The 26,521-nt window shown below is 37.1% G+C and overlaps 1 long non-coding RNA gene across 1 annotated transcript in view; it reads left to right on the forward strand.

The window, feature by feature from the left end:
• LOC132372590 (uncharacterized) overlaps positions 1-26,521 on the forward strand; it is a 55,594-nt gene that overhangs the window by 20,915 nt on the left and 8,158 nt on the right. Inside the window, exon 3 of the long non-coding RNA XR_009505207.1 lies at positions 20,343-20,395. This is a non-coding gene — a long non-coding RNA (uncharacterized LOC132372590). The remainder of the gene's footprint in view (positions 1-20,342; positions 20,396-26,521) is intronic.

Below are 26,521 nucleotides of genomic sequence, written 5' to 3' on the forward strand. Positions count from 1 at the left end.
GCTGTCCAGCTTTCCCAACAGCACTTGTTGAAGAGACTGTCTTTTCTCCATTGTATATTCTTGACTCCTTTGCCATAGATTAATTGACTGTAGGTGCATGGGTTTATTTCTGGGCTTTCTATTCTGTTCCGTTGATCTATACGTCTGTTTTTGTGCCAATACCACACTGTTTTGATCACTGTAGCTTTGTAGTATAGTCTGAAGTCTGGGCGGGTTATACCTCCAGCTTTGTTCTTTTTCCTAAAGATTGCTTTGGTAATTCTGGGTCTTTTGTGGTTCTGTATAAATTTTAGGATCATTTGTTCTAGTTCTGTGAAAAATGTCATGGGTATTTTGATAGGTATTGCATTAAATCTGTAGATTGCTTTGGGTAGTATAGCCATTCTAATAATATCAATTCTTCCAATCCAAGAGCATGGGATATCTTTCCATTTCTTTGAATCAACTTCAGTTTCCTTTATCAATATTTCATAGTTTTCAGCATATAGGTCTTTCACCTCCTTGGTTAAGTTTATTCCTAGGTATTTTGTACATGATTTTAAATAGGATTATTTTTTCTTTCTCTTTCTGATATTTCATTTTTGTGTAAAAACATGCAACTGATTTCTGTATATGTATCTTGTATCCAGCTACCTCCTTTTTGAACTCAGGGTCTAGTAGACTGGTGAAGCATGTTTCATTATTTATTATTTCAGGGGATTTCTCTTGTTCTTTTAATTGGGAGTAGTTCCTCTGCTTTTTCATTTTACTTAGCTTTCTCTGTCTCTCTGAATTTAAGAGAAACTGTTATCTACTGTGGTCTTGAAGAGGTGTTTTTACGTGGGAGCTTCCCTGTGTAGACTGTGTGAGTCCAGTATTTTTGGTGTGAGGGCTGGTTTTGGTGTGGATGCCAGCCATGTTTTTCCTCAGAGTGTGCTGCCCCTTATACCCTTGATAAGAAGTTTGATTGGTGTTGTGGTATCCAGAGCCTGCACTGGATTTTGGGCAGGTATCCTCTTTGCTCCATGGCTAACACTGCCCTGTCGGGGCAGGGTCTGCTACCCAATTGTTGAAGTAGAAACCCTGAGGGTAGAGTTTGACCAGACTCCATTGCCCCTGAGTGAGTGCCCTGCCCCAACCTTACTCTTTGATTTTTGAAGCTGGCTATTTCCTTCTTAGGAGTATGCAGTGTTTTTAAACACATGGTTTAATAGAATACAAAGGCTTTTCTATATCTCACTTTGTCTATTATTTTTTTAATAGATCTTTTTTGGAGTATAATTGCTTCACAATACTGTGTTAGCTTCTGTTGCACAGCAAAGTGAATCAGCCATATGCATACACATGTCCCCATATCCCCTCCCTCTTGAGCCTCCCTACCATCCTCCCTATCCCACCCCTCTAGGTCATCGCAAAGCACTGAGCTGATCTCCCTGTGCTATGCTGCTGCTTCCCACCAGCCAACTGTTTTACATTCGGTGGTGTATATATGTTGATGCTACTCTCACTTTGCCCCAGCTTTCCCCTCCCACCCCAATTCCTCAAGTCCATTCTCTATGTCTACCTATTTATTCCTGCCCTAAAACTAGGTTCATCAGTACCATTTTTTTTTTTTTTTTTAGATTCCATATATATGTGTTAGCATATGGTATTTGTTTTTCTCTTTCTGACTTACTTCACTCTGTGTGACAGACTCTAGGTCCATCACCTCACTACAAATAACTCAATTTACTTTCCTTTTATGGCTGAGTGATATTCCATTGTATATATGTGCCACATCTTCTTTATCCATTCACCTGTTGATGGACACTTAGGTTGCTTCCATGTCTGGCTATTGTAAATAGAGCTGCAAGGAACATTGTGGTACATAACTCTTTTTGAATTATGGATTTCTCAGGGTATATGCCCAGTAGTGGGATTGCTGGGTCATATGGTAGTTTTATTTTTAGTTTTTTAAGGAACCTCCATACTGTTCTCCATGGTGGTTGTATCAATTTACATTCCCACGAACAGTGCAGAAGGGTTCCCTTTTCACCAAACCCATTACAGCATTTATTGTTTTTAGATTTTTTTGATAATGGCCATTCTGACTGGCATGAGGTGATACCTCATTGTTTTAATTTGCATTTCTCTAATGATTAGTGATGTTGAGCATCTTTTCATGTGCCTCTTGGCCATCTGTATGTCTTCCTTGGTGAAATGTCTATATAGGTCTTCCACCCATTTTGTAACTGGATCGTTTGGTTTTTTGATATTGAGCTCCATGAGCTGTTTGTATATTTTGGAGATTAATCCTTTGTCCGTTGTTTCATTTGCAAATATTTTCTCCCATTCTGAGGGTTGTCTTTTTGTCTTGTTTATGGTTGCCTTTGCTATGCAAAAGCTTTTAAGTTTAATTAAGTCCCTTTTGTTTATTTTTGTTTTTATTTCTGTTACTCTAGGAGGTGCATTAAAGGAGATCTTGCTGTGTTTTATGTCAAAGAGTGTTTTTCCTATGTTTTCCTCTAAGAGTTTTATAGTGTCTTGTCTTACATTTAAGTCTTTAATCCATTTGTGGTTTATTTTTGTGTATGGTGTTAGGTAGTGTTCTAATTTCATTCTTTTATGTGTAGCTGTCCAGTTTTCCCAGCACCACTTATTGAAGACACTGTCTTTTCTCCATTCTGTATTCTTGCCTCCTTTATCAAAAATAAGGTGACCATATGTGTGTGGGTTTATCTCTGGGCTTTCTATCCTGTACCATTGATCTATATTTCTGTTTCTGTGCCAGTACCATAGTGTCTTGATTGCTGTAGCTTTGTAGTATAGTTTGAAGTGGGGGAGCCTGATTCCTCCAGCTCCATTTATCTTTCTCAAGATTGCTTTGTCTATTCAGGGTCTTTTGTGGTTCCATATGAATTGTGCAATTTTTTGTTCTAATTCTGTGAAGAATGCCATTGGTAGTTTGATAGGGATTGCATTGACTCTGTAAATTGCTTTGCGTAGCACAGTCATTTTCACAATATTGATTCTTCCAATCCAAGAACATGATATATTTCTCCATCTGTTTATGCATCTTTGATTTCTTTCATCAGTGTTTTATAGTTTTCTGAGTACAAGTCTTTGCCTCCTTAGGCAGGTTTATTCCTAGGTATTTTATTCTTTTTGTTGCAGTGGTAAATGGGAGTGTTTCCTTAATTTCTCTTTATGATTTTTTGTTGGTGGTGTATAGGAATGCCAGAGATTTCTGTGCATTAATTTTGTATCCTGCAACCTTACCAAATTCATTGATTAGTTCTGGTAGTTTTCTGGTGGCATCCTTAGGATGTTCTATGGATAGTATCATGTCATTGGCAAACAGTGACAGTTTTACTTCTTCTTTTCCAATTTGTATTCCTTTTATTTCTTTTTCTTCCCTGATTGCCGTGGCTAGGACTTCCAAAACTATGTTGAATAAGAGTGGTAAGGGCAAAAAAAAAGAGTGGTAAGGGCTTCCCTGGTGGCACAGTGGTTAAGAATCTGCCTGCCAATGCAGGGGACACGGGTTCGAGCCCTGGTCCGGGAAGATCCCACATGCCGCAGAGCAACTAAGCCTGTGTGCCACAAGTACAGAGCCTGTGCTCTACAGCCCACGAGCCATAACTACTGAACCCGTGTGCCACAACTACTGAAGCCTGCGCACCTAGAGCCCGTGCTCTGCAATAAGAGAAGCCACTGCCTACGCACCTCAACGAAGAGTAGCCCCCACTCGCTGCAACTAGAGAAAGCCCATGCACAGTAACGAAGACCCAACGCAGCCAAAAATAAATTAATTAATTAAATTAATTAATTTAAAAAAAAAGGAGTGGCAATAGTGGACATCCTTGTCTTGTTCCTGATCTTACTGGAAAAGCTTTCATTTTAATACCATTGAGTGTGATGCTTGCTGTGGGTTTGTCATATATGGCCTTTATTATGTTGAGGTAGGTTCCCTCTGCCCATTTTCTGGAGAGTTTTTATCAAATGGGTGTTGAATTTTGTCAAAAGCTTTTTCTGCATCAATTGAGATGATCATATGGTTTTTATTCCTTAATTTGTTAATGTAGTGTATCACACTGATTGACTTGCGTATATTGAAGAATCTTTGCATCACTGGGATAAATCCCACTTGATCATGGTGTATGATCCTTTTAATGTGCTGTTGGATTCTATGTGCTAGTATTTTGTTCAGGATTTTTGCATGTATATTCATCAATGGTATTGGTCTATAATTTTTTGTGCGTGTGATATCTTTTTCTGGTTTTCATATCAGGGTGATGGTGGCTTCATAGAATGAATTTGAGGGTGTTTCTCCCTCTGCAATTTCTTGGAAGAGTTTGAGAAGGATTGGTGTTAGCTCTTCTCTAAATGTTTGATAGACTTCACCTTTGAAGCCTTCTGGTCCTGGACATTTGTTTGTTTAAAGATTTGTAATTACAGTTTCAATTTCATTACTTGTGATAGGTCAGTTTATATTTTCTAATTCTTCCTGGTTCAGTCTTGGAAAATTGTACCTTTGCAAAAATTTGTCCATTTCTTCATGGTTGTCCATTTTATTGGCATATAGTTGTTTGTAGTAGTCTCTTATAATCCTTTGTATTTCTGCAGTGTCAGTTGTGATTTCTCCTTTTTTTTCATTTCTAATTTTATTGATTTGAGTCCTCTTCCTTCTTTTCTTGATGAGTCTGGCTAAGGATTTATCAATTTTGTTTATCTTCTCAAAGAACCAGCTTTTAGTTTTATTGATCTTTGCTATTGTTTTCTTCATTTCTATTTCATTTATTTCTGCTCTGATCTTTATGATTTCTTTCCTTCTACTGACTTTTACTGACTTTGGGTTTTCTTTGTTCTTCTTTCTCTAGTTGTTTTAAGTGTAGGCTTAGATTGTTTATTCAAGATTTTTCTTGTTTCTTGAGGTGAGATTGTATTACTTTAAACTTCCTTCTTAGAACTGCTTTTGCTGTGTCCCATAGGTTTTGGGTCATCGTGTTTTCATTGTCATTTTTTTCTATGTATTTTTTAAATTTCTTCTTTGATTTCTTCAATGATCTCTTGGTTATTTAGTAGTGTGCTGTTTAGCCTCCATATATTTGTGTTTTTTACAGTTTTTTTCTGTAATTGATTTCCAATCTCATATCGTTGTGGTCAGAAAAGATGCTTGATATGATTTCAATTTTCTTAAATTTTCCAAGGCTTGATTTGTGACCCAAGATGTGATCTATTCTGGAGAATGTTCCATGTGCACTTGAGGAGAAAGTGTATTCTGCCACTTTTGGTTGGAATATTCTGTAAATATCAGTTAAATCTATCTGGTCTATTGTGTCATTTAAAGCTTGTGTTTCCTTATGTATTTTCTGTTTGGATGATCTGTCCATTGGTGTAAGTGGGGTGTTAAAGTCCCCTACTATTATTGTGTTACTGTCAATTTCTCCTTTCATAGTTGTTAGCATTTGCCTTATGTATTGAGGTGCTCCTATGTTGGGTGCATAAACATTTATAATTGTCGTATCTTCTTCTTGGATTGATCCTTTGATCATTATGTAGTGTCCCTCCTTATCTCTTGTAACAATCTTTATTTTTAAGTCTATTTTATCTGATATGAGTATTGCTACTCCAGCTCTTTTGATTTCCATTTGCATGCAGTATCTTTTTCCATCCCTTCACTTTCAGTCTGTATGTGTCCCTAGGTGTGAAGTGGGTCTGTTGTAGACAGCATATATATGGGTCTTGTTTTTGTATCCATTCAGCCAGTCTGTGTCTTTTGGTTGGGGCATTTAATGCATTTGCATTCAAGGTAATTATTGATATGTATGTTCCTATTACCATTTTCTTAATTATTTTGTGTTTGTTTCTGTGGATCTTTTTCTTCTCTTGTGTTTTCCGCCTAGAGAAGTTTCCTTAGCATTTGTTGTAAAGCTGCTTTGGTGGTGCTGAATTCTCTTAGCTTTTGCTTGTCTGAAAAGCTTTTGACTTCTCCATCGAATCTGAATGAGATCCTTGCTGGGTAGAGTAATCTTGGTTGTAGGTTTTTCTCTTTCATCACTTTAAGTATATCCTGCCACTCCCTTCTGGCCTGCAGAATTTCTGCTGAAAATTCAGCTAATGACCTTACGGGGATTCCTTTGTATATTATTTTTTGTTTTTCCCTTGCTGCTTTTAATATTTTTTCTTTGAATTTAATTTTTGTCAGTTTGATTAGTATGTGTCTTGGTGTGTTTTTCCTAGGGTTTATCCTGTATGGGACTCTCTGTACTTCCTGGACTTGGGTGACTGTTTCCTTTTCATGTTAGGGAAGTTATCGACTATAATCTCTTCAAATATTTTCTCAGACCCTTTCTTTTTCTCTTCTTCTTCTGGGACCCCTATGATTCGAACGTTGGTGCATTTATTGTTGTCCCAGAGGTCTCTGAGATTGTCTTCAATTCTTTTCATTCTTTTTATTCTGCTCCTCGGCAGTTATTTCCACGATTTCCACGATTTTGTCTTCCAGCTCACTTATTTGACTTCTGCCTCAGTTATTCTGTTATTGATTCCTTCTAGTGTATTTTTCATTTCAGTTATTGTGTTGTTCATCTCTGTTTGTTCTTTAGTTCTTCTAGATCTTTGTTAAACATTTCTTGTATTTTCTCAATCCGTGCCTCCATTCTATTTCCAAGGTTCTGGATCATCTTTATTATCATTACTCTGAATTCTTTTTCTGGTAGATTGCCTGTTTCCTCTTCATTTATTTGGTCTTATAGATTTTTACCTTGCTCCTTCATCTGTGACATATTTTTTTGCTGTCTCATTATTATTATTATTTTTATGAGTGGGATTGTGTTCCTGTCTTACTTGTTGTTTGGCCTGAGGCTTCCAACACTGGAGTTTGTAGGCTATTGGGTAGAGCTGGGTCTTGGTGCTAAGATGAGGAACTTCGTGAGACCTCACTCCCATGAATATTCCCTGGGGTCTGAGGTTCTCTGTTAGTCCAGTGGTTTGGACTCAGAGCTCCCACTGCAGGAGCTTCGGCCCAACCCCTGCCTCATGAACCAAGATCCCACAAGCTGCATGGGGTGACAAAAAAAAAACAAAGAGAACAATAATAAAGTAAAAAATAAAATTAGACTAGGAAACTAACAGATATGTTAGAAAGAATATAAATAAAAATATAGATGAATCAACAACCGGAGCGTACATCAGTACCACAATTGTAAAAAAGGAAGAGGAGGGAAAAGGAAAAAATTATAAAGGGGGCAGGGGGAGGCCTTGGCTGTGGAGGGTGGGGCCTAAGCAAGGGCGAGGTTTGGGCAGTGGGCGGGCCAATGCTCAGGACCCACAGGGCTGGAAAAGTCCTGGGGACTGTTGGGGGTGGGCCTTAGGCTCGAGGAACAGAAGGGGCCCAGGCGTGCCCGCCCTCTGTTCTCAGACGGCATGGCACCTCACCTGGGAGCCCAGCAGGCTTCCTGGGCTCGAGTGGATGGAGCAAATGCCCTCCTCTCCCCTCCTGTTCCTCTGATCTGGGAGGGCCCCTCCTGCCTGCCTCTCCTGATCTCCCCAGCCTCCCTTTATGCCCCCAGGGACCCACACGGCCTGGAGGGGGCTTTGGAGGGTAGGGTACTGGCTTGGGAGCTCAGCAGGCTGCCTGTGCCCAAGTGGCCAGGGTGGTTGCCCTCCGCTCCTCTCCTTCCCAGAAAGTCCCTCCTGCCTGCGTCTCCTGCTCTTCCCACAGAGTCCCTCCCACCTGCCTCTCCTGATCTCCCCAGCCTCAGGGGCGCCAATATTGCCTGGCCTCCACTTCTCCTCCCCCCTCAGTCCCCCTGCGTCCTACTGGTTCACTTTGGGGTTCCTCCCGTCTCTTTGGGCATCAGAGCCCCCCACCAGCGGCCGGCAGGTGCCCTAGTTGCAGGGAGATGCTAACTTCGCATCTTCCCACACTGCCTTCTTGACTCCCCAGTCTATTATGTTGAATCTATAAATACAACAGATTGAAAACCCACTTAAAGGCAAAACCAGATTGGCATCTTTCATGAGATTTTCACATCCTTTTTGTACTCAGGGGAAACAGTGAATATGAAAATGAGCTATTGACACTGAATGGAACCAATATATATGATGTAGAGTATAAAAGTCAATAAAAGAATTTTCAGCACAATAAGTATTAATCTTTGGTTAAATGTTTACGAAAACACAGAAGTTGACATGTAATTACACATATTTCAAACTTTGTCTCTTTAGTTTTGGCTTGATGAAACAGCATGTATACAAAGTATGCCTTTGATCAAAATCTGAAACTGCTACAAAGTAACTGAGTTGTCTTGGATAAGTTACCACACCTTTCTGTGCCTGTTTCCTCCATGTAAATAGGATTTTTTGATGAAGAATACATATAAAGTATTTAGCACAATGTAAGTGATCCATAATTAAAAGTTATTAATATGCTCACAAAGGAATAGGGCATGGCTGTTGAGTAAAAGAACGATTTTAAAACACTATTGCTATTATTTATGCAGTCAGAAGGAGCATACACTTTCAAATCATTTTATGTAACTATTTAATTATTCAAGAAATGCTGCCTTAACTCAAAATAGTTTTGGAACTCCTCTTTTGAAATTGCTGTAAAACTACTTTATGAGCCCCTTAAAGCAATAAGACAGAATCTTAAAATCATATTTTACTTATTTTGAAAAGTAGTAATAGTGCTTCCCTGGTGGCACAGTGGTTAAGAATCCGCCTGCCAATGCAGGGGACAGGGGTTCAAGCCTGGTCCGGGAAGATCCCACATGCCGCGGATCAATTAAGCCCATGCGCCACAACTACTGAGCATGCGCTCTAGAGCCTGAGAGCCACAACTACTGAGCATGCGCTCTAGAGCCTGAGAGCCACAACTACTGAGCCCCCGTGCCACAACTACTGAAGCCCGGGTGCCTAGAGCCCATGCTCCACAACAAGAGAAGCCACCACAATGAGAAGCCCGCACACTGCAACGAAGAGTAGCCCTCGCTAGCCATAACTAGAGAGAGCCCACACACAGCACTGAAGACCCAATGCAGCCAAAAAAAATAATGATAATAAAAAGTAGTAATACCCTACTGTTGTACTCAACTTACAAGACTTGGCTATGAATGACTTTGATATGTTTACAGAAATCTAATCATTTGCCAAAGGAGAAACATTTTTCCACCATCAGGAATAATCAAAACAAGATCCTGAAAATGCAGAAGATAGTTGCAAAAGGTACTTTATGCAATGGTATTATTACTGGATTTAGTGGTTGCTTCCCAGCTAGTTTGTAAACTCTATGAGGAAAGGCATCTTGTTTCATATATCTTTGTATCTTCTGCATTACTGAAAGGATTTTTGAAGGTGGATGCTATGAATTTGATCACATAAGTCCTATAAATACTGTACTTTATTATATATTTGACTACACATGTTTATATATATAATGCTTTATGATTATTATATTTTATTATTATTCAGGAAAAATGTGATTAAGACATGTGATTAAGGCACCAACCAAAATATCATCCAAGACAGATGGTAGGAGTGTCAGATACTGTGCATGCTTGAGCTCTCATCAGGCTCTGATAGATGCATTGCAGTAGTCCAGGAAGCTTGAGTAGAGATGATCATCTAGCTCCCAAGACAACATCCAGGAGGGCAAAAATGTGGCCGGAAGAGCATAACCCCTTCTAGACTCTAACATTCTCTTATACACTGGAGAATAAGATTCTCTCCTGAATATCCATTTAAGGGTTTTCCTCATCTTTAATCTCTTAAGCGCAGGTTGGAAAGACAATGAGTGTTCCTCATTTCCACGTATTTTCTCAGTCACAAGGACTTGGAGAAGACAACTGTTAGGAGACAATTCTTTTTTTTTTATAAATCTATTTATTTATTTATTTTTGGCTGCATTGGGTCTTTGTTGCTGAGCGCGGGCTTTCTCTAGGTGCGGCGAACAGGGGCTACTCTTTGTTGTGGTGCACAGGCTTCTCATTGCGGTGGCTTCTCTTGTTGCAGAGCATGGGCTCCAGGTGCGCAAGCTCAGTAGTTGTGGCTCTTGGGCTCTAGAGCGCAGGCTCAGTAGTTGTGGCGCACAGGCTTAGTTGCTCTGTGACATGTGAGATCTTCCCGGATCAGGGCTTGAACCCATGTGCCCTGCATTGACAGGTGGACTCTTAACCACTGAGCCACCAAGGAAGTCCCAGGAGACAATTCTTATATTTCTGCACATCTTGCCTTTTCCTGATTATCTTTTCAAGGACGTTTGTATAACAAAGATAAAGTTAATGTCTTCACTCACAGCAAAGGGCAGGCTTACTACACTCTTAGAGGAGAGAGATAGTATCTTCTTCCAGAGCAAAGAGCAGACATACTTATCATTCAGCATAATAAAGGCAGTGCATTCCTCTGGAGCAAAGTACAGGCATGCTAACAGATTACTACAAATTAAGGCTTCCTAAACTCAGAATTCCTCTCCTATAATGACACCCTTTAGGCATGTAAGTATCGTATCGCCAAAGGGAACTGGGTCTCAGGGAACTAGTGCAAAAAGAAAAAAAAAAAAAAGATTGGTACTCTGGTGATTGTTACTGTGAGTAGTAAACTATCGTTTATTTTTTGGTCCATGAGTTCCATATCTTGTAGTAGCATCCCTGAAACTGTGGTAAGCCAACTTCATAGTTTGCAAATAGAATAAAACAGTCCTTTTCTAAAAAGAACCTAGAAATCAGAGAGAATACTAAGCAAATAGGATAGTCAAGAGCAGTGTCTTCCAACAGGAATATACTTTTGGCCATATATATAAGTTTAAATTTCCAGTAGTCACATTAAAAATTTTTTAATAAGTAGGTAAAACTAATTTTAATAACATTTTATTTAACCCAGCCTATCCAAAGTATTGTTATTTTAACATATCAATCAATATAAGAATTATTAATGAGATATTTTACATTCTTTTTTTCATACTAAGGCTTTGAAATCTAGTGCATAATTACACTCACAGTGTATTTCAGTTCAGACAAGCCACATTTCAGAAGCTTTATAGCTACATGTGGCTACTGATACTGTATTGGACAGTATGGGTCTTAGAGAATGAGACACAGCTAGAGCAAGATGTCCCAAGAATGTTCCATGTATATGAATAGGGGTTCTATGAAGAAAGGGTTGCATGGTCACATAAGTTTGAGAAGTGCTGAATTATAGCAAGTTGAATTTATTTCCTTTTTTGCAAAACTTCTTAGAGCCTTTAGTACTCTAAAATATTGTTTTCCTAATTTATTTGACTGAAAAATGCTTTTCTTTCAGAGCATTTTGTGGGGCTAGTGTTCTGTGTAGTACTCTTGGGAACTGCTGACACAGATTGGGTTTTCTAGGACAGTCATGATTTCAAATATTTTGTCCTGTTGTCCACTTAAGCATTGTGTGCCATGATTTTAGCTTTGAACATTTTAATCACCAAAATGCACTGCTCTGCTAACTCTCGATTCTCTTCCTTCTCTTGCATTCCCATTTTAGCCCTTATGACTTTTCTCACTTTCCAGACCACGCCACATACCACTGTCGTCAGTCTTTTAAGTTATAGTTTTGACCCCATCCATGTCTCCCCACTTTTTCCTAAATATATGTGTATTAGTTTCCTACGACTGCCATAACAAAGTACCACAAATGGCGTGGCTTAAACAATAAACATTTATTATCTCACAGCTGTGGAGGCTAGAAGTCTGAGATCAAGGTGTCAGCAGGGTTGGTTTCTTCTTAAGGGCTGTGAGAAAGAATCTGATCCATGCCCGTGACCTAGTTCCTCATGGTTTGCTGGCTCATAGTGCTTGGCCTATAGAAGCGTTACCCCAATCTCTGCCTTCATCTTCACATGGTATTCTCCCTGTGTGTGAGTCTGTGTCCCAATTTCCTCTTTTTTATAAGGACACCAGTACTCTTGAATTAGGGGCCCATTCCACTCCAGTATAACCTCATCATAACTACTTTCATCCACCATAACCCTATTTCCACGTAAGGTCACATTCTGAGGTACTAGGGGTTAGAATTTCAATATATGAATTTGAGGAACAGACAACTGAAGCCATAATTATAAGTAAAAAAAAAAAAATGCACTTAGCAAATATTTATATGTTCACTATATGCCAAGATGCTGGCTCCACTCCCCAGCCTACAGATTCAGCCCTATTTCCCATTACTCCCCTACAAACCATATCCAAACTGAGCTGCTCACTATTTCCTAAAACGCTGTATTTTCTTATTATATTAGTTTCCAGTTGCTTTTGCAGCAAATTACCACTTAAGGGCCTAAAAACACAAGTTTATTATCTTGCAGTTCTGGAAGTGAGAAGTCAGAAATGGGACTTACAGGCTACATGATGATGTTGGCAGAGCCGCCTTCCTTCTGGAGCCTCTAGAGAAAACTATGTTTCCTTGCCTTTTCCAGCTTGTGGAGGCCACCTGCATTTTTTGGCTCCTGGCCCAGTTCTCTCCAACTCTCTCAAAGGCTAGTTATATAGCAGCTTCAAGTCTCCCTCCCTCCTTCTCTCTCTCTCTCTGTCTCTCTCTATATATACCTATATGTCAGCACCTCTCCTTCTGTGACTCTAATCCTCCTACATCCCTCTTTTTTAATTGAGTTGTAATTAACATAAAATATATTAGTTTCAAGCGTATAACATAGAAATTTGGTATTCTTGTACATTATCAATATCACCACAGTTAAGACCAAGTTAGCATTTGTCACCATACAAAATTATTACAATATTATTGACTGTACTTGCAAGTGTGGGTTACATCCCCATGACTTAAGTACCTTACAGCTAGAAGTTTGTACCTCTTAATCCCCTTCACCTATTTCATCCATCCCCTTACCCCAACCCCTCTGGAAACCACCAGTTTGTTTTCTGTATCCATAAATCTGTTTTCATTTTATTATGTTTGTTTTTTTGTTTTGTCTTTTAGATTGCACATATAAGTGAAATCATATGGTATTTGTCTTTCTCTGTTGGACTTATTTCACTTAGCATAATACCCTCTAGGTCCATTCATGTTGTCACAAATGGCAAGATTTCATTCTTTTCATGACTGAGTAATATCACCTTATGTTTATATATATACATATATATATATATACACACATATATATATACATATATATATATATGTGTATATATATATGTATATATATATATCACTTCATCTTTATCCATTCATCTATTAGTGGACAATTAGGTTGCTTCCATATCTTGGCTATTGTAAGTAATGCTGCTATGAACATTGGGGTGCATGTACCATTTCAAATTAATGTTCATTTTCTTTGGATAAATACCTAGAAGTAGAATTGATGGATTGTATGGTAGTTCTAATTTTAGTTTTCTGAGGAACCTCCATCCTGTTTTTCATAGTGGCTGCACCAATTTACATTCCCACCAACAGTGTACTAGGGTTCCCTTTTCTCCATGTCCTCACCAACACTTATTGTTTCTTTTCTTTTTGATAATAGCCATTCTGACAGGTATGAGGTGGTATCTCATGGTGGTTTTGACTTACATTTTCCTGATGATTAGAAATTTTGAGCACCTTTTCATGTGCCTATTGGCTATCTGTGTGTCTTCTCTGAAAAATGTCTATTCAGGTCCTCTCCCCACTTTTTGCTGTTTGTTCGTTTTTCTCGATATTGAGTTGTATAAGTTTTTTATATTTTGGATATCACACCCTTATCAGATATATCATTTGCAAGTATTCTCAGTAAGTTGCCTTTTTATTTTGCTGGTGATTTCCTTCCTATCCAAAAGCTTTTTAGTTTGACATAGTCCCTTTTTTTTTTTTTTTATTTTGTTACCCTTACCTGAGTAGACAGATCAAAAAAAAGTACTGCCAAGACCAATGTCGGAGAGCATACTGCCTCTGTTTTCTTTTTGGAGTTTTATGGTTTCAGGTCTTACGTTTAAGTCTTTGATCCATTTTGAGTTTATTTTTGTATATGCTGTAAGAAAGTGGTTCAGTATTATTCTCTGTGTGTGTAGCTATCCTGTTTTTGCAACACTGTTAAAGAGGATGTCTTTTCCCCATTGTATTGTATCAGTATATTCTTGCCTACTTTGTTGTAGATTAATTGACCATATGAACATGGGTATATTTCTGAACTCTCTATTCTGTTCCATTGTTTTATGTGTCTGTTCTTGTGCCAATTCCATACTATTTTGATTACTACAGCTTTGTAGCATCGTTTCAAGTCTTGAAGTGTGATACCTTCAGCTTTGTTCTTCCTCAAGATTGTTTTGGCTAGTCAGGGTCTTTTGTGTTTATATATATATTTTAGGATTATTTGTTCTAGTTCTGTGAAAAATAACATTGGCATTTTGATAGGGATTACATTGAATCTATGGATTGCCTTGGATAGAATGGACATTTTAATAATATTGATTCTTCTAATATCATTAACATGGTATATCTTTACATTTATTTGTGCTGTCTTCAGTTTCTTTCTTCAGTATCTTACAGTTTTCAGAGTATAGGTTTTTCACCTCCTTGGTTAAATTTATTCCTCAGTATTTTATTCTTCTGGATGCCTTTGCAAATGGGGTTTTTCTCCTCATTTCTCTTTCTGATAGTTTGTTATTAGTGTATAGAAATGCAACAGATTTCTTTATATTAATTTAGTATCCTGCAACTTTACTGAATTCATGTATTAGTTCTAATAGTTTTTTGATGGAGTCTTTGGATTTTCTATATATAGTATCATGTCATCTGCAAATAATTACAATTTTACTTTTTCCTTTCCAATTTGGATGCCTTTTATTTCTTACTCTTGCCTGATTGCTGTGGCTAGGACTTCTAATACTATGTGGAATAAAAGTAGTGAAAGTGAGCATTCTCTTCTCATTCCTGATCTTAGAGGAAAATCTTTCAGCTTTTCATGTTGCGTATGATGTTAGCTGTGGGTTTGTCATATATGGCTTTTACTATGTTGAAGTGTATTCCCTCTATACCCATTTTATTGACAGTTTTTATTATAAATGGATGTTGAATTTTTTAAAACACTTTTTCTGTATCTATTAAGATGATATATGGTTTTTATTCTTTGTTTTGTTAATGTGGTGTATCACATTGATTGACTTGACTTATGGATGTTAAACCATTCTTGCATCCCTCAAATGAATCCCCCCATGAATGATCATGGTGTGTGATGCTTTTCATGTACAGTTGAATTCAGTTTGTAATATTTTGTTGAGGATTTTTCATCTATGTTTATCAGAGATATTGGTCTGTAATTTTCTTTTTTGTGGTGTCTTTGGTTTTGGTAGTAGGGTAATGCTGGTTTCAGAAAATGAGTGTGAAAGTGTTCCTTTCTCTTCAATATTTTGAATAATTTGAGAAGGAAAGGCATTAACACCCTTTAAATGTTTGGTAGATTTCACAGGTGAAGCCATCTGGACCTGGATTTCTGTTTTGGGGGAGTTTTTTTTTTTTTTTTATTGCTGACTCAATTTCATTACTAGTAATCAGTCTATTCAGATTTTCTATTTCTTCATGATTCAGTCTTAGAATATTGTATGTTTCTGGGAATTTATTCATTTCTTCGGGATGTCTAATTCATTGGCATATAATTTTTCATAGTATTCTCTTATGATCCTTTGTATTTTTGTGGTGTCAGTTGTATTTTCTCCTCTTTAATTCTGGTTTATATTTTGGTGCTCTCTCCTTTTTCCTTGGAGAATCTGGCTAAATGTTTATCAATTTTGTTTATCTTTTCTAATAAACAGCTTTCAGTTTCATTGATCCTTTCTATTATTTTTTAGTCTCTATTTCATTTATTTCTGCTCTGATTTTTATTATTTTTTCTGTTTTTTCTGTTCTTCTTTTTCTAGTTCCTTTAGGTGTAGGGTTAGAGTGTTTGAAATTTTTCTTGTTTCCTGGGGAAGTTTTTTATTGCTATAAACTTCCCTCTTAAAACTGCTTTTGCTGCATTCCATAGCTTTTGGATTGTTGTGTTTCCATTTTTACTAGTCTTGAGGTATTTTTTTAATTTCCTCTTTGATTTCTTCAGTGACCCATGGTTGTTTATTAGCACATTTTTTAGCCTCCACGTGTTGTGTTTTTGGAGTTTTTCTTATAGTTCATTTCTAGTCTCATGCCCTTATGGTCAGAAAAGATTCTTGATATGATTTCAACTTTCTTAATTGAGACTTGTTTTGTACCCTAGCATGTGATCTTTACTGGAGAATATTTCATGTGTAATGGAAAAGAATGTATATTCTCCTGCTTTGGAATGGAATGTTCCATATATATCTACTAAGTTCCTCTGGTCTAATGTGTTGTTTAAGGTCAGTGTTTCCTTATTGATATTCTACCTGGATGAACTACCCCTTGATGTAGATGGGGTATTAAAGTCTCCTACCCTTGTTGTATTATTGTCTGTTTCTCCATTTAATTCTGTTAATATTGCTTTACAAATTTAGGTACTCCTATTTTGGGTACATAAATGTTTATAAATGTTATATCCATTTGTTGGATTGAGCCTTTTATCATTATGTAATGCCCTTCCTTCTCTTTTGTTACAGTCTTTCTTTTAAAGTCTATTTTGTCTGATATGAGAGTTGCTACCCCAGCTTTCCTTACTTTTACATACGTATGGATTATCTTTTTCATCCTCACACTTTCAGCCTATGTGTGTCTTTAGATCTTAAGTAAGTCTCTTGTAGGCAGCATGTAGATGAGTCTTGTTTTTTTAGCCATTTAATCACCTTACATCTTTTGATTGGAGTATTTAGTCCATTTACATTTAAAGTAATTACTGATAGGTATATACTTACTGCCATTTGTTAATTGTTTTCTGGCTGTTTTTATATTTCTTCTCTGTTCCTCCCTTCTTCTCTTGGTTTCTTCCATTGTGGTTTGATGGATTCCTTTGATGTTATGTTTAGATTCCTTTCTCTTTATTTTTTGGGTTTCCATTGTAAGTTTTTGGTTTGTGGTTACTATGAGGTTTATATGTTTCAACCTATATATTAGCCATCTATTTTAAGCTGATAGTCGCTTAAGTTCAAAAGCATTCAAAAAACACTACATTTTTTGCTCCCCCCATTAAGACGTATTGTTTTTGACACCATATTTTACATCTTTTTATTTTGTGTATCCCATAACTACTTACTGGAATGTGTTAATTATACCAATTTTGTCTTTTAATCTTCATTCTAACTTTTTAAGTGGCTGAACCACTGCTTTTACTATATATTTGCCTTTACCAGTGAGAATTTTCCTTTCATATATTTTCTTATTCCTAGCTGTGGCTTTTTCTTTTCTTCTTAAAGAGAATTTTTATCATTTTTTGTAAGGTCAGTTTAGTGGTGATAAACTCCTCAGATATTGCTTGTCTGGGAAACTCTTTATCTCTCCTTCAATTCTGAAAAATAACCTTCCATATAGAGTATTCTAGATTGTAAGCTTTTTTTCCCTTTTATCACTTTAAGTAGATCCTGCCACTCCCTTCTGGCCAATAATTTTCTGCTGAAAAATTATCTGATAGTCTTATGAGGTTTCCCTTGCATGTGATTAGTTGTTTTTCTCTTACTGCCTTTAAAATTCTCTCTTTATCTTTACCTTTGCCATATTGATTTTAATATGTCTTGGTGTGGATGTCTTTGGGTTCATTTGCCTGGGACTCTCTATGCTTCCTATACCTGGGTGCCTGTTTCCTTCCCTGAGTTAAGGAAGTTTTCAGCCATTATTTCTTCAAAAAAGTTTTCTGTCCCTTTTCTCTCTTCTTCTGGGACCGTTACAATGTGACTGTTAGTATGCTTGATGTTGTCTTGGAGGTACCTTAAACTCTCCTCTGTTTTTTTTTTTTTTTGAATTCTTTCTTCTCTTTGATGTTCTGATTGGGTGATTTCTAGTAGTCTATCTTCCACATCATTTTTCCATTCTTTTGCATCATCTAAATCTGCTATTGATTTCCTTTGGTGTATTTGTCATTTCATTCATTGCATTCTTCAGTTCTGATTGGTTCTTTCTTATATTTTCTATGTCTCTGTTGAAGCTCACACTGAGTTCCTCCATTCTTCTCCCAAGTTGGATGAGCATCCATATGACCATTTCTTTGAACTCTTTATCAGGTAAATCACTTATCTACATTTCATTAGGGTTTTTCTGGGCTTTTATTATGTTTTTTTGCTTGGAACATATTCTTCTGTCTCCTCATGTTGTTTGACTTTGGTTTTTGTTTCTATGAACTAGGTGAAACAGCAACCTCTCCTAGTCTTGAAAGAGTGCCCTTATGTGAGAGTGTCCCCTGTGTAGATTGCTTGCACCTAGCAGCTTTGGCAGGTTGTCTGGAGCTGGAGTGGGTACAGGCCAGAGGCAGTGTGTAGAGAGCACTGGGCCAAAGTGCCTTGATGGGGCAGCTGGGGCTGGAGTGGGCTTGGCCAAGAGCACATTCTTTGATTTGATTCTGTTGCCACTGTTCTGTCTTTTCTAAAATTTTATACAAATGGAATTGTATACCATTTAGTCAGTCTGATGTTAAAGATCATACTCTTTACCTGTACCTATTGCCTCTCATTAAAAAATAGAAAATGATAAAGTGAGGAGGAAGAGAGAAAAATATGGGAGGGGGTAAACTAAGGAATTAGAAGAGCTTTTCTGAATGCCACTTCATTCTAAACGTTCAGAAAAATAAATTACATGAAACAAGCAATCTTCTTGGTACAAAAACTTGTAATGAGTTATGAAATAATAAAAGGAAAATAATATCAAATGAACAAGATGTTATATCTTTTGCTCATTAGTAGTTTAATTTTGGCAAAACCAGTACACCCAAGCCAATGACACAAGAACAATTAAAATGAAAAATAGCACAGTCAGACAAAATTATTGAAAATGATGAAGTACAAAAGAATTAGTAGAATAGATTTCCTGCAGAGGTGTGTTCTGAGCCAGATTTTGAAAGAAGTGATTGATTACATTGGCAGTAGCAATACTCCAGATGGGAAGGAATATCATGAGCAAAAACCTGGAATCAGGAAATAGTAAACATGAGAAAATATTATTGATTTTCCTATTACTGTATATTTCTTAGCAAAGTCTTGAAATGACACTTAAAGTCTAGCACCAATCACTGCTCTTGCCTGAAAACTTTCCTTTCAGCTTGTCCCAAATTGAATCTCTAATCATTGAAAATGTTTTAGTCTGTGTCTTATAAATTAGCATCCTGCTGTGATTCCCAACAGTTTAGGGCATTCAACTACACTATTCCTGGGTGCAGGAATCATGCATATTTCTTCTGCTGCTCCCAAAAGTCCAGTACATTTTAGGACATATAGCAAGCAACAAATAAGACAAAATTTTGATTTATTAATAAAAATCTAAGGACTTCCCTGGCAGTCCAGTTGTTAAGACTCCATGCTTCCACTGCAAGGGGGCTTGGGTGGAGTCTTACTGACTTCTCAAGATTGACTTGAGAAGAAGTCAATCTCTTCTCGGGGAAATAAGATCTCACATGCCGCGTGGTGTGGCCAAAAAAATAAATAAATAAGGGATTTTCCACATCTCACATTTAGTTCAGGGCAATTTCATTCTCTGTTGTGTTCAGAGTTTAATGATTCATTATTACAATGGACTCCCACAAATACAATTAGTAAATGGTATTCTAAGGATTCCATAGAAATGTAAATCACAGGTTCAATCTACCTTTGAGTTAAAAACAAGATGTTTTTCTTTATTGTAGCTCTCTTTGCCTTTGATGCAAGATCATTAGTCTCCATTTGGGGATATTTTATTCTACTCAGCATTATTCCCCCACCTAGAACATCTTAAAAATATACCCAGTATCAAATATCTATGTATATTAAAATATTCCTTTGATAAACAGTATTTTCAATCTTCAGACATATGGCATTACACAGACCCCACCTCATTTATCCTGGAATAATATGTGAATTTCTTTGACCTTATATGACATTACTAAAGTCCTAACATGGTTATCTGAGAAAACCCCTGAAATGGGTTTGGAAGATGATGTTTGCTCTGCATTTTTTGGAAGCAAAGGAAATAGCCTTACTGTCTGTGAATGTTCTCCTCACAATTAATGAGGAATGATTTCAGTGTTCCTGTATCCATGCAACTAAGGATAGCATGGCAGAAACAGCAATACATACTGACAAAAAAAATCTCACTCAAACATGTAGTTCAAAGCATTTTTTTTTTCAGCTTCTTCCTGAAAATAGGAAGAAGTTCTACCCTGACTGCCCAAAACAAGGAAATTTTTTTCTTAGACTATTGAGTGCCACATCTTAAGATTCTCTATACTAAGGTCATAATTTTGAATGTTAGATGTTAAAAGGAGCTTAGAGATGCTTTCTCTTCTAATTTACCCTTCTCTTTTACAGATGAAAACTGAAGGAAGGTTCAATCACAAATAGTTATAAAAGGCAAATCCAAGGTAAGAACTAGATCCTGGCTCCTAATTCATTGCTTTTTTCTCTGACCCTATCATTCATCCAATAACCAGCTCCTTATCTGTAGATCATCTTACAACAGCAGAATATTAAAACAGTTTTTCTGGAACAGATTTATTAAGAGCCCCACCTCATCACCATAAACTCAAAGCCTTTTTTTCAAAGTAATGTTTTGGCAGTTGTTGGCATAATAGAGTTAGTAAAACCCAAAGACATAGTTTCAATCCCTGGTTGCATTCCTTACTAGCTGTTTGACCTCAGGCCATCGATTTAACTTTCTACATGCCTAGCATTATGATGAGCACTTTACATGCAATATTATTTCATTTTCATACAAACCCTATTTACGTAGAAGAAAAAGCTTCCACACACAAAGGTGCTATGAAGATAAATTGATAAGATGTATATGATGCAGGTAAGTGGTGCTCAGTATGTGGGTGTTTCTCTTCTTCTCTCAATAATTTACATATAACTTTGCTTGACCTCACTCAGTCAACAAATATTGAACATCTACTGTGTACCCATTGCTGTGATGGGTACTGTAAATGTTACATGAGCAATGGTTCTTGATCTCAAGAAGTTTATAGTATAATTGATAATGTGGACTTAGTATATGAACCAATTAAAGAAGAAATTCATATAAAAATGTAAAGTAATGGTTATAGTTAGTATACATTTAGTAGTTATTACTTATGAGACATTGTTCTAATTCATCTGTTTTAATTTATCTCCACAACACCCCTATGAGATAGATAATAATAGTTCCTATTTTTATGCCCATTATACAGAGAAGACACAGGGAGGTTAATTAAATTAACCAAGGTCATCCAGCCAGTAAGTGGGAAGCCAAGATTCAAACCCAGGTAGTCTAGCTCCAGAGGCCTTACATTTAAGTACCACACTTGATATTGAAAATGCAAGCAGAGATCATACAAAGGAAAAAGCAGCTGAAAGAAAATTCATAATGCAACTTGAGTAATCTTTGAAAGAAAATTCATAATGCAACTTGAGTAATCTTTGGATGCCTGGAATATTAAGTGAACTAAGAGCAAGAATTAGGATGTACCACAGAGAAGGAAGAGCATGAAGAAAGGATCAGCAGCAAGAATGCCCAGGGTGAGAAGCTTGGTACTCTTCCATTAACAATGATAATAGTAATATTTTAAGCACTAATTATATGCCAGGAAGTTTGCTAAGTGTTTTCCATGAACTATTTCATTTCATCTATACAATACCTTATAGAGGTAGATATTCTTATTTTCCCAATTGTTATTAGGAACTCAAAGTTCAGAGTGTTGAAGTAACCTCTTTACAGTCAGAGTTGAGACACAACTCTTAATCATTATATCATATTCCAAGAAAATTGACCCACTGGGTGGTTTATTAGCCATAAAATGGAGTATGTAGCACTCAGGAGAAGATAATCACAATCATATCTTTAACCATTTTCATCTAACTTGGAGAGCAAGCTGATTAAACTTAGCCACAGAACATGCACAGACCTGGATTGTCTTCATAGGGAGAAAATTCTAAGGAAAAATGTCAACTTGGAGAGTACTCAGAAGGTATTAACTGGCCTAAAAGACATATATGCAACCTCACAAGTCACAAAGTTACAAAAATGCAGCAGTGTATTACTTCACTTTGGATCAAATTCAGTTGTCCAGTCTTAATTTCCAATCTTAAGAGCTCAATGTTCTGCCAGCAAATGAAACCTTTCAAAAGGGACCATATATTCTCCTTGACACAACCCAGATATCTTCTGGAGCATATGGGTGGCAGGAATGTTTTAAAATTATTTTGCCAAAGTGCTCAGAGAAGACCTTCTAAAATCATCTCATTCAAAGCACTCTTATTCTCTGTTCCTCCAGCTCTTATTTACTCTGCAATTTCATTTAGTATTTATGAAAAAAATAATATGTAATTTCTCACAAATGCTTTGTGTATGTAGATTGGATCTCAGTAGACTAAGCCCTTTGAAGGTAGAGACTATGGGTGCTAGTCATTTGAGCACAAATAGAACCCTTTCTTCAGGGCAACTTTCACACATGTCTGGTGTCCTGCTTTTTATGTCTGGTACCCTGGTTTTTGTGGCTGCCACCCAAGGAGCACACCTGGATCACCTGGCTCTGATGGCTAGGAGGACTTTTGTTCCTGGGTCTCATGGGACTGTAACAATCAGAGAGACAGTTCTCAGCAGTCTACCACCCCCACCCAGGGCACTGGAAAAGAAGCTGATTTGCTTGTCCTGGAGCTTCAGCCTGAGGTGGAGGCTTCATGTTGCACACACTTCTAGAGGCCTATTGAGGTGCTCTCAGGGAACGTAGGCTGGGGGGAACGCTATCTTTGCATTCTCCCTCTGCCTCAATACTGCTTACTGGTATGCCCAGAAAGTAGCTTATACACTTATCTAGAGCCCCAGTTTTTGTGACTGTCATCCAGGGGACACCTCCAGATCGCCTGGCTCTGGTGGCCAGCAGGGCTTTCACTTGCAGTCCCACAGGACTGATATATATTTGTATGCTTTAAAAATACTGCTGCCTGAGGGTCTGGCTTCCAATCAGCCTGAATCTAGGTGCTGATTGTGATCTTCTTCTTTGGGAAACTGACAGGCCTTGGGAGCTATGAAAAATAAAATAGGTGGCTTGGACAATCATAAAAGTTTGAGACACAACCAAGAGTTAGGAGAAGGTTAAATGATAAGTTTCATCTTCTACACAAGGCTACTCTTTCAAGACTGGGAGAGGTGGCTGCTTCACCTAATACATAGACATAAACAAGTCAAGCATAATGAGCAAACAGAGGAATATGTTTGAAGCAGAAGAACAAGATAAAATCTCATTTTTAAAAACCTTAATGAAATGGAGATAAGAAATTTATCTGTTAAGGAGTTTAAAGTAATGCTCATAAATATGCTCACCAAGGTCAGAAGGAGAATGGATGAACACGGTAAGAACTTCAACCAAGAGACAGAAAATACACGAAAGTACCAAATAGAAGTCACAGAGCTGAAGAATACAATAACTGAAATGAAAAATATACCGGAGAGGTTCAACGTTACACTAGATGAAGCAGAAGAAAGGATCAGTGAACTCAAAGACAGGGTTGTGGAACTCACTGAATCCGAGGAAAAAAAAATTTTAAAAAGTGCAGATAGCTTAGGGGACTTATGGGACAATATCAAGCATACTAACTTTCATGTTATAGAGGTCCTAGAAGGAGAAGAGATCGAGAAAAGGGCAGAAAACTTATTTGAAGAAATAATGGCTGTAAACTTCCCTTACCTGGGGAAGGAAACAGGCATCAAGATCCAGGAAACCCAGAGAGTTCCAAATAAAAGGAACCCAAAGCCCCCAAAAGGTTCATTTTTGTCAAGAGTGTTGCAAAATCCCTTCCTATGTGGAAATTCTCTGTGTTTAGTGACTTATTTACTTGTTGCTCTTCTGGACCTTGACTCTGTTGTTTCTGACAGAATGCAAGATAGTATGGCACAGGGGTTCATAGCTTAAGCTCCAGAGTAAGATCTCTCTGTGTTTGTCCACTTACTAGCTGTGAGATCTTGGGCAAGGAAGGAAAATTACTAAGTTTTAACTCTCTAAGCCTTTGTTTGCACTACCAAACATTGATAGTTCTTTAGGACTGTGTAGATGATTCAGTGATATAATGCATATGAAGTGTTTAATAGCCTTGTTAAAAAAAGGCTCAAAATATGGTAGCCAGTAATAATCATGGTAGGAGTAGAATATTTCATATAAATTAAAATGTAACAATCCTACACTGATCCAAGATATAGACCTAATGTCAATGTTTTGCTCTTCTTGGAGCTTCTGGGGCTGGTGATCCTCTGCATTTAATGACAGCTTTTTAATGAGGAAACAGCCTCTGGGTAGCAGTTCTTTGAAATCATTTACTCACTAAATTTGTTTTTTAGTTACTTTATGTGGGCTACTATGCTACTGCATTAGAGTAGTAGGTCTCGAAATCTATTGTGCATATAATCTGGAGAGTGCCTTTAAAAGATAGATTTCAAGGCCTACCCCAGATATTCTAAGTCAGCAGTTCTGAATTTTTGTCCAAGTTTCATGCTGCAAACACTGACTTAGAGATTCTATGTCAATTGTTATTTCATTCTATTTTATTATTAAATTATATTAACCCAAAGTAGTTTTATAATGCACATCAACAGCTATTACAATTTTGTTATTCATTTCTACTGAAATTATCACTGAAATTCTGATACTTAAGCTGTTATTATGAATTCATGTCAGCTCATCATACTTAATTTCTATCTTATTGTTGCAAATGACATTAATTCACAACTCATAGTCATCAATAAGAAGTTTCTAGTCTTCAGAACACCCTAAATCATCTTCAGTATGACTTTAAGCCTATCAGAAATTGTCCTGTTGAAAATCACGTCTATAAATCATCACATGGCTTTTTTCATCTTTTTCTTCCAGTTGATAGTGTGGATCATCCCCTTTCTGAAAATCTCTACTGTTTAGTCATACCTCATTTTATTGTGCCTCACTTTATTGAGTTTCAGGATACTGTATTTTTTACAAATTGAAGGTTTGTGGCAACCGTGCATCAAGCTAGTCTATTGGTACCATTTTTCCAATAGCATTTGCTCATTTCATGTCTTTGTACTATTTTTGTAATTTTCATATTTTAAACTTTTTCATTATTATTATTATATTTGTTATAGTGAATTGCGATCAGTGATCTTTGATGTTACTACTTCAATTCATTGAAGTCTCAGTTGATAGCATTTTTTAACAATAAAGTATTTTTTAATTAAGGTATGTACATTTTTTTTAGACATAATGCTATTGCACACTTAATAGTATAAAGTGAAGTGTAAACAGAACTTTTATATGCACTGAAAAACCAAAAAATTCAGGCGACTTGCTTTATTGCCTTATTCACTTTGTCGTGATGGTCTGGAACTGAACCCACGATATCTCTAAGATATGCCTGTATTTCTTTTAATAGCTAATATGTTTGAGCAGTTATTACTCAGTGCACCTCCTTGGGCACTTTCCATATATGATCTCATTTAATCTCAGCCAAATATGAAATAGTCCCTGAGTTGTTTCCCTCATTTGTGGTTAGGAAAATTGAACCAAAATGAGATGAATTTTCTCAAGATCATAAGTAAGTGGTAGAGCCAGTATTTGAGTCCAAGATTGTTTGATTCTAGATCCCATGCTCCTGGTTTTGACATGATTGGCTTTTGATTCCCTTCTTTTTCCTCTGGCTCCTCCTTCTTGGCTCTTCTTTGTCTTGCAACCTAAATTTAGTTAGTTCCCCAAGGTCTATCTTTAGCTGTCTCATCTTTATAATCTAACTCCAACAGATGATCAATAATCATTTCATGCACATTATCAGGTACACTGCATCTGATCACTTGTAAAACTTTGTGGTCTCTGCTTCTGGAATATCTATTTCACATTTTTCTCTTTTACTTCCCACTACCATGCTAGGTCACATCCTTATTACCACCCACCCATATTTAAATAGCTTCCTAGTTCCAGTCCTCCAAGCTTCTCCCATTAAACAAAGCCTCACACTGTTACAAGATCACTCTTCATAAAGCTTCCAACCATATCACTCCTCCGTTTAAAAAAATATATAAAATAAGTAAAATTAAAACCTTCTTCAATGATTCTCTATCGTCAAGTGCACTATCAGTTTGCCTTAAAGACCTATAAGGTTCTTCTATCCATCCCCCCTCATTCCTTGTACAAGTACCTGATTTTCTTTTGAGAGAACACATATCCCCTATTTTTAGTCATCTGTTTTGCTGAGATTTACTCCACTCCCAGTTACAGAATTAGATTCTGAATACCCCATTCCTCTGACACTCTTATTAGGGTTGGGGAAAACAAAAGAAAGTAAAGCAGAAAACTCAATCTTGTCAAATCAAAGGGAACCTCAGGAGTTTTGCTGCATATGCTGGACTCTCTTTTGCTAGGCTTGGTGCTATGATAATATGAGGCTTAGGACTGCTGCAGCCTTTTTATTCCAGTCAAAAGAGCCTGCCTGCAGATAGAGCACACATAGAAAAAGCAGAGCTAGAAAATTAGATCAGTGATGGTGCTGGAGTT

Source organism: Balaenoptera ricei, chromosome 10, assembly GCF_028023285.1.
Source record: "Balaenoptera ricei isolate mBalRic1 chromosome 10, mBalRic1.hap2, whole genome shotgun sequence".
Taxonomy (NCBI): Eukaryota; Metazoa; Chordata; class Mammalia; order Artiodactyla; family Balaenopteridae; genus Balaenoptera; species Balaenoptera ricei.